The following is a 15,141-nucleotide window of genomic DNA, read 5'->3' as shown; positions in this document are numbered from 1 at the left end:
TGATGCCAGTAACTAGTTACTAAGTAACTAGTTACTCTAATCTGCTTACTTTTTTCAGTAAATAGTAATCTAACTTGTTACTTTTTACAAGCCAGTAATCTGATTACAGTTACTTTTCCAAGTGGCTGTGCATTACTATTTAGCAGGGGTGTAAAGTACTTGAGTAATTGTACTTCGTTACAATAATTAAGTACTGTTTTGGGGGATTTGTACTTTACTCAAGTATTATTAGGTTTGTATACTTTCTACTTTTACTCCATTACATTTCAGAAAAAAAAAACATACTTTTTACTCCTTACATTTAAAATGCAGACCTACAAAGTACAAATCTCACAGGTCCAACCATTTTAATTAGTATATTTTAATTGTTTATCTGGCCAAACTAACGTTAACGTTATTAATCCTGCGACCGCAGGTAAACAGCCAATCAAATCCTCATCAATGGAAAATGAACTCGCCCATACCCATGCTGATTGGTCCTTGTGCAACACTAGAAAGCTGGGATCTTTGATTAAACAACTGCTATCAGAAGAATATACAGTCAGATCTGCATTATGCAGTGGTTAATATTGTGATATTATTCAGAGTACTCCAGTATTCTGTCTTTAATATTGTGATATTATTCATGGTACTCCAGTATTCTGTCTTTAATATTGTGATATTATTCAGGGTACTCCAGTATTCTGCCTTTAATATTGTGATATTATTCAGGATAATCCAGTATGCTGTGGTTAATATTGTGATATTATTCATGCTGTGATGTGAATGCCGTCCATGTTAGTTTACCTTCAATGGAGAAGTGCATTAAAAAAAATGAATGCAAAAAAAGTGTCCTCTGTTGTTTCATTTCAGCATTGTCTATCGCAGAACACATTCCATTGTGGGCAGAGTGTATGCTTGGTTTCATTCCAGCCTTGCCTAAACACCGGCTGATGATTTCACTAATTAGCTCACCTCTTCAACTAACTCACCTGGTGCAATGTATAGTTAAAATGAAAACTTGGCCCACGATGGAATGAGTTTGAGACCCCTGGTCTATCCTTTAAAAAAAATGTACTTTTACTTTTTAGTACTTAAGTACATTTAAAAGTAGGACTTTTTGACTTTTACTCAAGTGTGTTTTTAGCCAGATACTTTGACTTTTACTTGAGTCAGATTTTGAGACGGTACCCATACTTTCACTTAACTATAATTTCTGGGTACTTTTTACACCCCTGCTATTTAGTTACTATCTCATAATGCTGATGATAAGAGAGCCAGGGGTACAGTCAGCTAGACCGGAGATGGGACGTGCGCTTGCGCACGCACTCACACAGCCACACACACATGAGAATAACAAACTATAATACCATGTTTTATATTACACAACGGTTTTACAATTTACTTTTTAATTAAAATTATATTATATACATTTTCTATTTAATTTCATTTGGGAACTACTGTCCTAGAGTGCCTGAGCAGTGGACAGCTGTGACCCTATATGGCCTGATGGCTGATGACGTCTCATGATGACCTGTCTGAGCAGCCAATCATGATTTATGACATTATGCACTTTCAATAAAGCATTATTTAAAAAAAATAAACTTTTGTCAGTGTTATGTTGTGGCAGCAGCAGTAAAGTAACTAGATTACTTTTTAAATGAGTAATCAGTCATCAGTAATCAGATTATTTTTACAAGTAATCTGTAGCATCACTGAGTGTGACTGGTGTTCTTGCCTGTCATGTGGATGATTTCATCTGGGGTGGCTCACATGCATTTCAAGTTTCAAGTTTCTTTAATAGTTGTCATACAGAAGTACAGAATACTTTTATACAAAATGCTTCTTACTGTTACGCTCCAGAGACTGTGCAAGACAAGATAAGTATGAAATAAAATAACATAGTATAGCATGTAAATTAGAAGTAAAAAAAATGAGGTCACAGTGTTCAGTATAGACATATGTACAATGTTCGATGCAGAATAGACGTAACTGAGTTACCATATAATATACAATACTGTGCAGTGTACTAATATACAATACTATAGTGCAAGGCAGAAATGGGATGAGGTGCAATTTAGGTACAATTTACAGTAGGTGTACGAGTTGTAGTGCAAATCCTTTATCAATAAATATAAAGTGTGTTTGTGTGATCTAAAGTGTGGAGATTGGGTGCTGCAGTGTGTTGTTTGTTTAAGTGAGTGTGTGGGTGTGTGTGTGCTGTGTGCATTTGATGGTTGTTGCATAGTGTTTATTGTTCGTTTAGCAGCCTGATGGCCTGGGGATAGAAGCTTCTTCTGAGTCTTTCTGTGCTCGCATTAAGACTCCGGTATCGCTTGCCGGACCGCAGCAGTTCAAAGAGGCAGTTGTTCAGGTGGCTCGAGTCCTTAATAATTCTCTTAGCCTTCCCCTTGCACCGTTTGTTGTAAATGTTCTGGAGGGTGGGAAGCCCCCCTCCAATTGTGCGTTCGGCTGAACGTGTCACTCTTTGTAGTCTGCTACGGTCTTGTGCAGTGCTATTCCCAAACCAGGAGGTGATGTTGCCAGTCAGGATGCTCTCTATTGTACATGAGTAGAAGTTCCTAAGGATCTTCTGACTGACTTGGAACTTCCTTCGCCACGATGACCATCCCCCACCTCAAAACAGTTTTCCAGGTGGGAAGTGAGGAACAAGGCAACTTTCGCTACGTGGGGATGGAACTCTCCACAGTAGGTGGGGAAATGCTTGTGCAACAGGAGATCTACATAAAGCGTTGCACCGTGATGCTCTTCTCACAGAGTGTGAGACTGACAACCTAAGGTCAAAGATAGGACAACTCTTGTGGGTGGCTAGACAGAGTAGGCCAGATATCATGTTCGATACATGTGTCCTTGCAACCAATCTAAAACATGCTACTGTACAAACCATGCATTAAGCAAATAAGGTAGTACGAAAACTGAAATCAGAACACCCTGTCACCCTGAAGTTTGACAACTTAGGAAAAGAGGACTCTTTGAAGCTTGTTGTTTTCAGCGACGCGTCCATGGGAAACCTCCCAGATGGGGGAACACAAGGAGGGCATCTCATCGTTCTGATGGGTGAGAAAGGACGATTGTCTCCAATCTGCTGGAAGTAAAAAAGGATCAGAAGAGTGGTTCGGAGCACGCTGGCAGGAGAGACACTAGCCCTGGCTGATGGTATTGATAATGCCATATTTTTGTCCTCCCTCTACTCTGAACTTACCACAGGTATGGTCAAACAGCACACCCTACCTGTGATGTGTGTTACAGACAACTTCTCCCTTGTGGATGCTATCAAATCCACCAAGTCAGTGACTGAGAAACGACTGAGACTGGAAATAAGTGGAATCAAAGAACTTATCCAGAACAAAAGGATCCAACGGATTCTGTGGTCTACTACGAAGGACTAGCTGACAAACTGTCTGACCAAAAAGGGAGCATCTTCCCTTGTACTGCTTAAAGCACTGAAGAATGGACAGTGGAAGCTAGATGACTGAATAACTGGTTATGACTGAGTTTTTTTGTTTTCTTGAAATATCCGTGCAGTGTATTTTTGTTTAAAAAAGAGAGTGAGATTTGGGTTTTTGTTTTCTTGAAATATCCTTGCAGTGTATTTTTGTTTAAAAAAGAGTGAGATTGTTAAATGAACTTCTACTGCAGCCTTTACAGTAATCTGTGAAGAGGGGAATGGGTGCTGTTGTTGTGCGTCACTTTTTTTGGACTGTACGGAGGCTGTGGCCACGACGCTGTGGAGAGCGTGAAATAAACTTGAGTGCAAATAAAACAGTCGTCTTATTTAGAGACTAACAATTTTTACCGACCAAGATATGCTAATCAGACAACAGAAACATCAGGTTCCCCCTGTGAGACTCCTTCTCATTCAAATGTGACAGAGCAACAAATAAAGACACATGCTTTGAACAGTTGGTTTGAAATTACTTTATTTACCCTGGCTTTATACCAGAACTATGTGAGCTCGTCTGTGCAGGGTTTTTCTTGTGTTCATTGCATTTGTTTAATCTTCAAGTGCACACCAGCAGACCCTTCACCATACCAGACAATGCAAATAATCTACTTTTTCTCCCCCTTTTTTCCTGTATTTTTCTCCCATCCCAATTTAGTCGTTATGCCACTGGTTCCCGGCCAACCACGGACATGTCCGTGGCAAGGTTGTTTTGGCTTTTATTTCATTTGAATAACCTACTCAATGTCACCGAGCGGCACTGCAGATTTACCCTACTCTTGGAATTCTGAAAAGTGCATTACCGGCCAGATCCTCGTAGGGGTGCTGTCTCAATAATGCAGTGTTCCCTGTGGCAGAATGGTGCTTTATTTTTTTTGACTTTGAATGGAGTTTCCTCCAACAACTCCTTATTTGGCGACCAGGACTTCAAGGAGAAAATAAAACGTAGCATGAGGTCTTACTTTAAGATAAATGACAATGGAGAAGTGACATCCACAATACTGTGGGAAGCTGCAAAAGCAATACGAGGAGAAATCATAGCATATTCATCCTGGAAAAAGAAGCAAAGAGATAGAGAAAAGATGGTACTGGAAAACAAAGTAAAAAAACTACAAGAAGAACATGAGAAAGGGAGGAACAAAGAAGTGCAGATACAATTGAACGTAGCTAAAAAAGCATTGGAAACTATAGAAATACATGACATTGAAAAGAATCTCATGCTCTTTAGGCAAACATATTATGACAACAGCCCAAAAGCACTGAAAATATTAGCATTTAAACTAAAGAAACAAAAAGAAAAAACTACAATAGCCACTATCATGGATAACAACTCCACATATAAGAGGGGGAAATCGAAAATAGCATTATGTTTAAGGATTATTATCAAAACCTCTACACTCCAGAAGTAATAGGTGTGGACCCACAGAAAATTAAACAATACCTAGACATTTTAAACCTTCCCACAGTGTCCGTTAAACAAAATAATGAATTAGTACAACCAATAGTAGAGACAGAAATCCTAAAGGTCATCCAGAAGGGTAAACCGGGAAAAAGTCCTGGAAGTGAAGGATTTACTTACGAATTCTACAGGGAGCTTTGATACCTAGTTACTACCATCTTATGTAGAGTTTTTAATGAGATCCTACAAACAGGAAACTGGCCGGACACATGGAATTCGGCAATCATTACTGTTATACCTAAAGAAGGAAAAGACCCGACAGACTGTTCATCGTATAGACCAATATCGCTCTTAAATGTAGATACAAAATTATTCACATCAATTATAGCAACCAGACTCTCACATATACTACCTAATATAATTAACTTGGACCAAACAGGATTCGTTAAAGATTGTCTCTTAAGCGACAATGTGCGGCGTACTCTTAACATCATTTATTATGCAGTACAAACAAAGCAACAAATGCTGACATTGACATTAGATGCTGAAAAAGCCTTTGATCGGGTGTCATGGCCCTTCATATTTGGAGTATGTGAGAATTTTGGATTTCACCAAACTTTTATTAAATTGATTAAGGGAATATATAAAGAACCTAACGCAAGAGTAAGAGTGAATCAGACACTCTCTACAAACTTTATTTTAAAAAGGGGGACAAGACAAGGGGACCCATTATCGCCCCAAATATTTGCTTTATGCATAGAACCCTTAGCCGAAAGCTAGGAAAAATATGAGGATAAAAGGTCTCACAATAAAGGAAGATGAACATAAACTAGCACTGTACGTGGACAACATCATAGTGTATCTTACAGATATATATATATATATATATTTCACTACCAGAGTTACTCGATGAAATGACAAACTATGGGGTTCTGTCTGGATATAAGCTTAATTTAAATAAAATTGAAGCTATGGAAATAGGTGACCACTTGGAGAAAGACTTCAAAAAAAAGTTTAACTTTAAATGGGACCGGAACAAAGTGAGATATCTGGGAATAACTATACCTAATAACCTAGACCATCTACATCAGTGTAATTATGGAAGTTTGGAGAATTCTGTAAAGGAAGATCTGAATAGGTGGAAAATTGTACCTCTCACTTTATTTGAAAAAATTAATATTATTAAAATGAACATCTTGCCACGTTTTCTATTTTTATTCCAAAACATGCCATTTTCTCAGGGGCTGCTGAGAAAATGTATATGGGATGAAAAGAAGCCTAGAGTCAAACTCAAAATCCTGCAACAAAAAAAAGAAGGAGGGGGACTTGCATTACCAAATTTAATTAATTATTATTACGCAGCACAGGTAAAACCGATTCTAATATGGATGAAAAACGAGATGAGACCCACATGGAAGTCAATTGAGTTGAATTTAGTGGAATCACTCAGCACATTGATCTTCTCTAGATGTAAAAAAGCACCGATCAAAATACACAATTACTCTATATAACACGGTTAAAATCTGGAGGGAAGTATATAAAATAAATAAAATTAAGGAACAAGAAATTATCTGCTTAAGACAAATAGCATGGGACCCAGATTTTTCTCCAAACAGTATTTATGGTTTTTTTAAGACATGGGAAGCTAAGGGCCTCATACATTTCTATCAAATGTACAATGACGGAGTGGATTCTTTTGAAAATGTAGCTAATAAATATGCCTGTCCTAGTAATCACTTTCACCGATACCTGCAAGTAAGAAGCTACTTAAGAGAACAAGTCCAAATTACAACTCTTGAAGATCTCCACCCCCTTCTGAAATACATGATAAAGACTCAACAAAGCCATAACCTCAAAAACACAACTGGACAAATCTACAGAATGCTTCAAGAAAACAAAATTGAAGATTTAAGCTATATTAAAAATAAATGGGAGAAGGAACTGAAAACAAGCATACCAGATAAGGAGTGGAATCAAAGCTTTAAAGATATCTTCCATTACATAAAATCACCCTTTTGGCAGTGGCTGAATAAATATGAGGTACTTTTTTAGAACACCATCGAGTATGTCCAAATTCGCACAAAATTATCCCTGTTGCTGGAGGGAGTGTGGGGAGAAGAATGCTGACCATACACATATATTCTTCACATGTAAAAAAATACAAATCTACTGGTCAGATATTTTAGACATAATGGAACAGATGTTCGAGAAAGTGGATATAGAAAAACATGATATACTGTTAGGAACACGCCCCAAAAACCTACAAAAAGAAGAATTATAAATTTTTTTTTATTTTGAGAGCTGCAGCACTTAAACAAATAACAAGAGCTTGGAAAAAACTTGAACCCCCGAAAGTAAACAAATGGTTAGAAACTGTAGAGGACATATATAGTATGGAAAAGGTAACCTACAAAATCAATAAGAATGAAAAAATATGCTGGGAAAAAGATGGGGTCTCTTTAAACTATGGAAAGGTACTAGATGACAGACAGATCAGTCTTTGAAGAGGATTTAAGTAACATGAAACGGTAATATCTTGATCTACTACTCAATTGTTGGGGAACACCCCTTAGGCCTAAACCAACACCTACAATGAAAATTCAAGCCTTTTTACTTATTATTATTATTATTATTATTATTATTATTATTATTATTATTATTATTATTATTATTATTATTATTATTATTATTATTATTATTATTATTATTATTATTATTATTATTATTATTTGTTTACCTAATTTTTTTTCCATTTCATTTTTTATTTATTATTATTATTATTATTATTATTATTATTATTATTATTATTATTATTATTATTATTATTATTATTATTATTATTATTATTATTATTATTATTATGTTTCTTATATATGTATGTGGGGACGAGTAGGGATGGATATTAGATGTATACCATGCAGTCCAGGATCTATACTGGTACTCACCCTTTTGTTGGTGTTTTTGTCTCTTGTTTTTTGTATGGGTGATGGGTAAAAAAAAAAAAAAAGTTAAGATTTGTGTGTGTATGTACGTATGTAAGTATGGATATGTGCAGTTAAGTATGTGTATGTGGGTACACATACTATACCTAAATGTAAAATTACTTTCTTTGACACAATAAAGTATAAAAAAAAAATTAATGGAGTTTCCTGTTAGCTGGAATCTATACGTGTAGCCTGTAGCTTGGAATACCTTTTGCGACGCCGAATTCACTATGCAGTAAAGGAATATATCATCAGCCAATGGACATATCGATCTACCAGATGGCGATCGATAACTGGGAAATCCTTTTGGGGATCCAACCGGCCCACGGTAAGATCTTTTTCATGTAAATTACATGCTGATCAGGCCTTGTTATCATACTCAACCAGCCGATCAGCAAATGTGGCTACTGAGGCTAACGCCGTTATTGGTAATCAATAATCAGAAACGACGTCCCCCTCCCCCCCCTTTCATGCATTCATGGTGGACCATGAATACCGACAATATGCATTTAGAGTTTTAGCTCTAGCTTCTGTGTCTCACAAAGACAAACAAGTGGTTGAGCAGACATTGAGTGCAGAACTAGAGAAGGTTAGCGACTGGCTAGGCTACAACAAGCTGTCCCTCCACGTGGGGAAGACTGAGTCCATTCTATTCGGGTCAAAGGTCAGGCTCAGAAAATCGCCAGGTTTTAACATTAGAATAGGAGATACTGTTCTCACAGACAAAACATCTGTGAAATATCTTGGTTGCGTCCTGGAAAACAGCTTATCAGGGGAAAGCATGGCTCACCAAGCACTTACAAAGATCAATAACAGGACTAGATACCTAGCCAGAATATCTCATTTTCTAGATCAGTCAGAAATGAAGATTCTTGCTGGAGCACTCATACAGTGTCACTATGACTATGCGTGTGGCTCCTGGTACAACAGTGCCCCCAAAAGTCAAAAAATAAAACGACATACTTCATAAAACAAGCTAATCAGGGTAATACTAAGGCTACCTGCCCGAACCCACCTTGACCCATCACACTTTGAGATCATGAGATGGCTTAAGGTGGAAGACAGAGTAAACCAGATAGGGATGTGCCTAGTTCACAGAATAGTGCACGGGGTAGTGCCAGTGTACTTCAACAACTACTTCAACCGAATCAGGGACACCCATGCATACCCAACTAAGCGCAGCTCAACTGACTTTGTGCCAGTCAGATTCAGAAGCTGTATGGGGAAGGAGTCATTTCTGTATTCAGCATCTATTCAGCATCTATTGGAACAGTCTGCCCAGTGACCTGAAAATCGTAGACAATGCCGTTAGATTCAAGTCCAGCCTGAAGACATGGCTCAAAAGGGACTATACTTAACCTAGACACTTAGCTTAAGGCACCTTGCATGTTGTATGAGTCTGTTATGTATATAAATGTTAAATGGTATATGTGATGTGTTGTGATGTCTTGTTTTGTATGATGCATGTATAAGCATCACACTCCCCTACCCCCCCACAAGGACCACAATGGAAATAAACTTTTTTGTGTTTCATCCTTGGCAGTATATCCTGACTGTGCTTTTCTGTCACATGTTTATTTTTTATATTGTCAAATAAAGTCATTCATTCATTCATTCATTCTGTAGTGCCGAAACGCCATTCGATTTAATGTTATTAGCTTAGCGCCCTGTATCTCGCCTTCCAGGAAATATACTAGACCAAATCCCATATAACGCTTATATTCAAGACGCTATAAAATGGGAACGTATTGATGAAAAAAATATTTCTTTAAGCCATTTTGAAGGGACGGTTTATGGTGTCAATTGACAATGAGAATGGAGAGATAACAATACTATAAAGTATAGATTTAGCTCTACAAACAGCCTCACGCATAATGCAAGTTTGTTTTGAAATGCTGGCCGTATAGCGTGAGATTAGACGGCCCCCAATGGCCGGGAATGTGTTATGCCAATTCCCTTCCTGGTTGTTGCACGCATTTTTCCCCCACTTGCCGGTCTAGGGAGGGTTGATAGATACTATCACATGTCTCCTCCGATACATGTGGAGTCAGCCAGCCGCTTCTTTTCATCTGACAGCGAGGACTCTCACTGGGGGAGCGTAACGCGTGGGAGGATCACACTACTTCCCCCAGTTCCCTTCCTCGCTGAGCAGGCGCCCCGACCGACCTGTAGGAGTCGCTGTTTACAACGACCAGGATACACACCCCACCGGCTTCCCACCCGCTAACACTGCCAATTGTGTTAGTATGGACGACCGACCAAGTCGGAGGTACCGCTGACAGCTGGATTCGATACCAGTGTCTATGCGGTGGTAGGCAGGCGCTTAGTCCACTGCGCTACCCGGCCGCCCTAGTATATACATTTTTTATAGATTATGCCTTCTGATTATTTATCGACCAGAGGAGAGGCATTTTTATTTTAATAGAATTTATTTTACAGTGGTGCTAGAAACTACCTATAGAAATCGTTGACAGGTGTAACTTGAGGACTAAGAAATGCTAAATTGTATTTATCAAAATAATAACAAAGAGAATAAGATAAGAAGGTATAAACTGTGGATGAAAGGCAGTAGAGTCGCACCTGTCATGTATATATTGCCTGTTTTCACAATAAAGCAAGATAAATTATTAATCTCGAGGCAGCATGAGCTCTTCAAAGAAAACCTGCTTCTTGCCTTTCATTCCGTTTCGTGACAGATTGCATGAATAAAATGTCAAATGAAAGCTGCATTAGAATGTTGTGATAGCAATGCACTAGTGTGTGTGTGTGTGTGTGTGTGTGTGTGTGTGTGTGTGTGTGTGTGTGTGTGTGTGTGTGTGTGTGTGTGTCTATGGAAGCACATGTCTCCATGTGTATTATTATACAGTAGCTACAGGTATATTTAATGCCGTATTATTTAATTGATAGCATGTTCCACTGTGGAAAGAGTAGCTTATAAACATGTGACAAAAGATCTTTGCAACAATAAACAGATTTAAATTAATCTAGAGCAAAGAGCCCACAGGAGAGGTCTCCTTTGCAGTAACCTCTCACAGGCTTTATCCTGGAACAATACATTAATAAATTAATAACTAACAAACTGGAAAAATAACGTTAAATATAATTAGCGGCTCTGATTAGCGCTGTTCAGATGCACCTTGTGATTAGAAACGCCTTCCGGCGGAATGTACTTATATGCTTCTGAATACATGAAGGGTGCCGTGACTGAAAAAAAGGTTGAGAAACGCTTATATGGTGTGGCTCTTTGTGGTACCACAGTAATTTTTGTGGCTCTTAGTCTGCCACCCCTGATCTAGGAGGTCATTCTGTAAGAGATATTCAGTAAGGTAAGTTCTTCCTTTGTGCATACAGAGTTCTTAACCATTCTCGCCATGATGGAGTGACAGTGGTGGCACGTTAAAGCTGTGATGCAGTGATATCAGTATTGTTTATTGAAAATATCAATTGAATATGAATAAAGACAGCAAAAATTAAGGGAACGAGGCCTTCTCCTGCTTTAGGGCTTGTGTCCATAGTGGACGTTTTATAAATTGTCAGCTCCTTCCTGTCATTCATTTCTATGCTACACACGCGACAGGCGCTCCTCTTCCCAGCGCCACGCCTCGCGTTTATGAGCTCTCGGCGGCAGCGTTTTTGGGCGGAGCGCTCTCAGTGCATAAAGTTGAAACTAGTTAAACTTTTGGAAAGGAGCGCGCTCATCAAGGTAATCAACATCGAGGAAGGGGCGGAGCCGCGGCAGTCGTGAGCCCAGGAAAACGCTCTGAGCTTTTTTTCCCTTTTTTTCAAAGCGGTCCGCCTTGAAAAAAACTTCCGCTATGGACACAAGCCCTTAAATGTCCTATTTTGACCTTTTCTTTGTACTGTACATAGAAATAGGAAGACATTAATTATATACATATTAGGGGTGTAACGGTACACAGAAGTCACGGTTCAGTATGTAGGCTACCTCGGTTTTGGGGTCACAGTTTGGTTCGGTACAACAGGCAAAAGAAATCCCAAATGTATAAGGCTAGGTTTCTTGTTACTTATATTCAACAGACAGTAGTAGAAGTTATACTTATTTCCACCTAGGCCTGCCGTGGTAGTCGGTGATACCAGTGTTATTCTGTGTTCAGGCATCAACTATTGCAATGCCTATTGCAATGACCCTGCTGTGTTACAAACATATCATTCGGCCCCCAAAGTTTGCATGGAACAGGGTCTGCATTTCACCATGCCCATGGAATGAACTCCAACAGTCCTTAAAGATTGAGATTCTCCCCTCTCCCCGTGCATGGGCCGTCGCATATCCCAACAAATTATACGTTTTGTAATGTGTGTACCGCAATAATTCAGCATGATTATCCAAAATGGCTGTCCGCTGCCCTTCATTCAGACGCGCGAGTCAAAACAAAGAACTTGTTGGTCTTCTTCTGCCCCTTTCTCGTTGCAATTGCTTAATAATAATAGCTTGGATTTATATAGCGCCGTTCATGAAACCCAAGGACACTTTTACAAAAAGACAAAAAGACAAATAAAACATAATCAGAAAAAATATTATAACAATGATGGACAGGTAGATGACTGGAGGCCATATGCCTTTGTGAACAGGTGGGTTTTTCAGGGCTGTGGCAGAGTGGATCTCAGCCAGAGGAGTTCCAGAGGGTGGGGGCCGCCATGCTAAAGCCTCTGTCGCCAAAAGTTTGTAGACAGGTGTGGAGGATGGAGAGCAGATCTGTGTCTGAGGATCACAGTTTCTGGGAGGGGGTGTTCTGTAGGAGGTCAGATAGTTACTGGGGCGCAAGGGCACAGAGGGATTTGTATGCAAGGACAAGGATCTTTTGACTTGGCCGGGAGCCAGTGGATGAGGGTGGGGAAGATGGTACAGGTGAGAACCCTGTCATCTGAACCTTAACCTTAACATTAACCTCAACCTAACCAGTGTTTGTTTGTTTGATAAGATAAGATAAGATAAGATATTCCTTTATTGATCCCCTTGGGGAAATTCAGGCATCATAGCAGCAAGGGGGGGGGGAGTGGGGGGGGGGTACAGGTAGTGAACAACACAGTGTACAGGTAGTAAAAACAACACAGGCAGTGTAAACAATTTGGTCAATATGGTCAATATAATTTACTATCTGACTAGCTGAAGAAATATTCACATTATTCACAGTGTCACATAAGGTGCAGTATGCGTGAGGTAGTGTTATAATTTACTATCTACTGAGTATACATTATTCACAGTATCACGGTATCCACTGAAATATACATTATTCACAGTATCACAGTATCACAGTGTCCACATAAGGTGCAGTAAGCCTATGGTAGTGTTGTGTAGGTTGTCCTCCTTGGGTTCCTATAAGTCCCAGGTCAATGTCTGGTAGCAGTCGCTGTCGCTGCCCCCTGTTGTGGAGCCTGGAGGCTGCTAGTCGCTGCCCACTGTTGTGGAGCCTGATGGCCGCTGGTATGAAGGACTGTCCGAGGCGGTTAGTTGAGTGTCGTGGGGGAATGAGTCTGTGGCTGAACAAGCTTCTCATCTTGACTAGCTCGTCGTAGAGGGGGTGGTAGGGGTTCTCCATGATGGCAGCCAGCTTCCTTATCATCCCCCTCTCTGCCATCACCTCAAGTCTAGGTAGCTCGACTCCCACCATGGAGCTAGCCTTCCTCACCAGCTTGTTGAGCTTGTTGGTGTCCCTTGAGTTGATGTAGCCTCCCCAGCATGCCACAGCATAGAAGAGGATGCTGGCCACAACAGACTGGTAAAAAGACTGCAGCAGTCTGTTGCACACATTGAAGGACCTGAGTCTCCTCAGGAAGAACAGCCTGCTCTGTCCCTTCCTGTAGAGGGCCTCTGTGTTATCCGACCAGTCCAGTTTATTGTTCAAGTGTACCCCAAGGAACTTGTATGAGTCCACCATCTCCACATCCACCCCTCGGATGGAGATGGGGATCGGGGGGGGCCTCTTCTTGCCCCTCCGGAAGTCCACCACCAGCTCCTTGGTCTTACTGGTGTTGAGTTGGAGGTGGTTGCTGTCGCTCCACCCCACAAAGCTCTCCACCAGGGCTCTGTACTCCTCCTCATCATCGTCGTCACTGAGCTGCGCGGCTTCTCCAGGTGCGTGTACGCTCTGTGGAGCATGTAGATAATTGCATCCTCCACCCCGATGTTTGCCTGGTATGCAAACTGCAGGGGGTCGAGGGAGTCACGCACCAGGGGCTTGAGGTGTTGCAAGACCAGTCTCTCAAACGTCTTCATGACGTGTGACGTCAGAGCGACTGGCCTGTAGTCGTTGAGGGTGCTGGGACGTCCCTTCTTGGGCACCGGGACAATGCAGGAGGTCTTCCAGAGCTGGGGCACCCTCTCCAGCCTCAGGGAGAGGTTGAAAAGATGCTGGAGCGGTGCTGCCAGCTGCTCCGCACATACTTTGAGCACCCTGGGATTGGTGTTGTCCGGTCCTCTGGCCTTGTTTACACTAATCCTGGAGAGCTGCCTACTGACCTGACTGCTTGTGATCGTCAGGGTTGGGGGTGGTAGGCAACCTGTTGATGTTGGGGTGCCGGTGCTGATGGGTGTGGGTGGGTGGGGGGTGGGGGGGCTGCTTTGTAGGTGTGATCTGCTGCTGGTGTCGATGGGTGGGGGGAGGGGTGTGGGGAGGCCACTCTGGTCAAAGCGGTTGAAAAACGAGTTGAACTCGTTTGCACGCTCTGGCGGGCCCTCAACAGCTGTGCCCTGCTGTTTGAAACCAGTGATCTTCCTGACCCCCGCCCACACCTCCCTGGTGTTGTTGGCCTGTAGTCTGCCCTCCAGCTTGTCCTTGTAGCTGACCTTGGCTGCCCTTAGCTCTTTTTTGAGCTCCCTTTGGACAGCCCTGGCCTGCTCGGTGTCCCCTGCCATGAAGGCCCTCTTTTTCCTGTTTAGCAGGTGTTTAATGTCCTTGCTAATCCAGGGTTTATTGTTTGAAAAGCAGCGTACCTTCTTTGTTGGTACGATGCTCTCCTCACAGAACCTGATGTAGTCTGTGATGCAGTGGGATAGTCCATCAATGTCATCACCGTGGGCCCTCTCAAACATGTCCCAGTCTGTCGACCTGAAACACTCCTGTAGCTCCTCCTCTACGTCGTCAGACCACTGTGGGACAGACCTGGTGGTCGGTGGCTGTCTCTTAATGAGAGGCGTGTATGTAGATACAAGCCTCACAAGGTTGTGGTCTGACTGGCCGAGGGGGGGGCAGGGAAGTTGCACTGAAAGCCTCCTTCACGTTAGCATACAGGAGGTCCAGAGTTGTGTCTACCCTGGTTTTGCAGGTGACATACTGGGTGAAGTTTGTCAGGGTCTT

Source organism: Notolepis coatsorum (genome assembly GCF_963971535.1).
Source record: "Notolepis coatsorum genome assembly, chromosome: 1".
Lineage (NCBI taxonomy): Eukaryota > Metazoa > Chordata > Actinopteri > Aulopiformes > Paralepididae > Notolepis > Notolepis coatsorum.
This window is presented reverse-complemented; position numbering follows the sequence as displayed.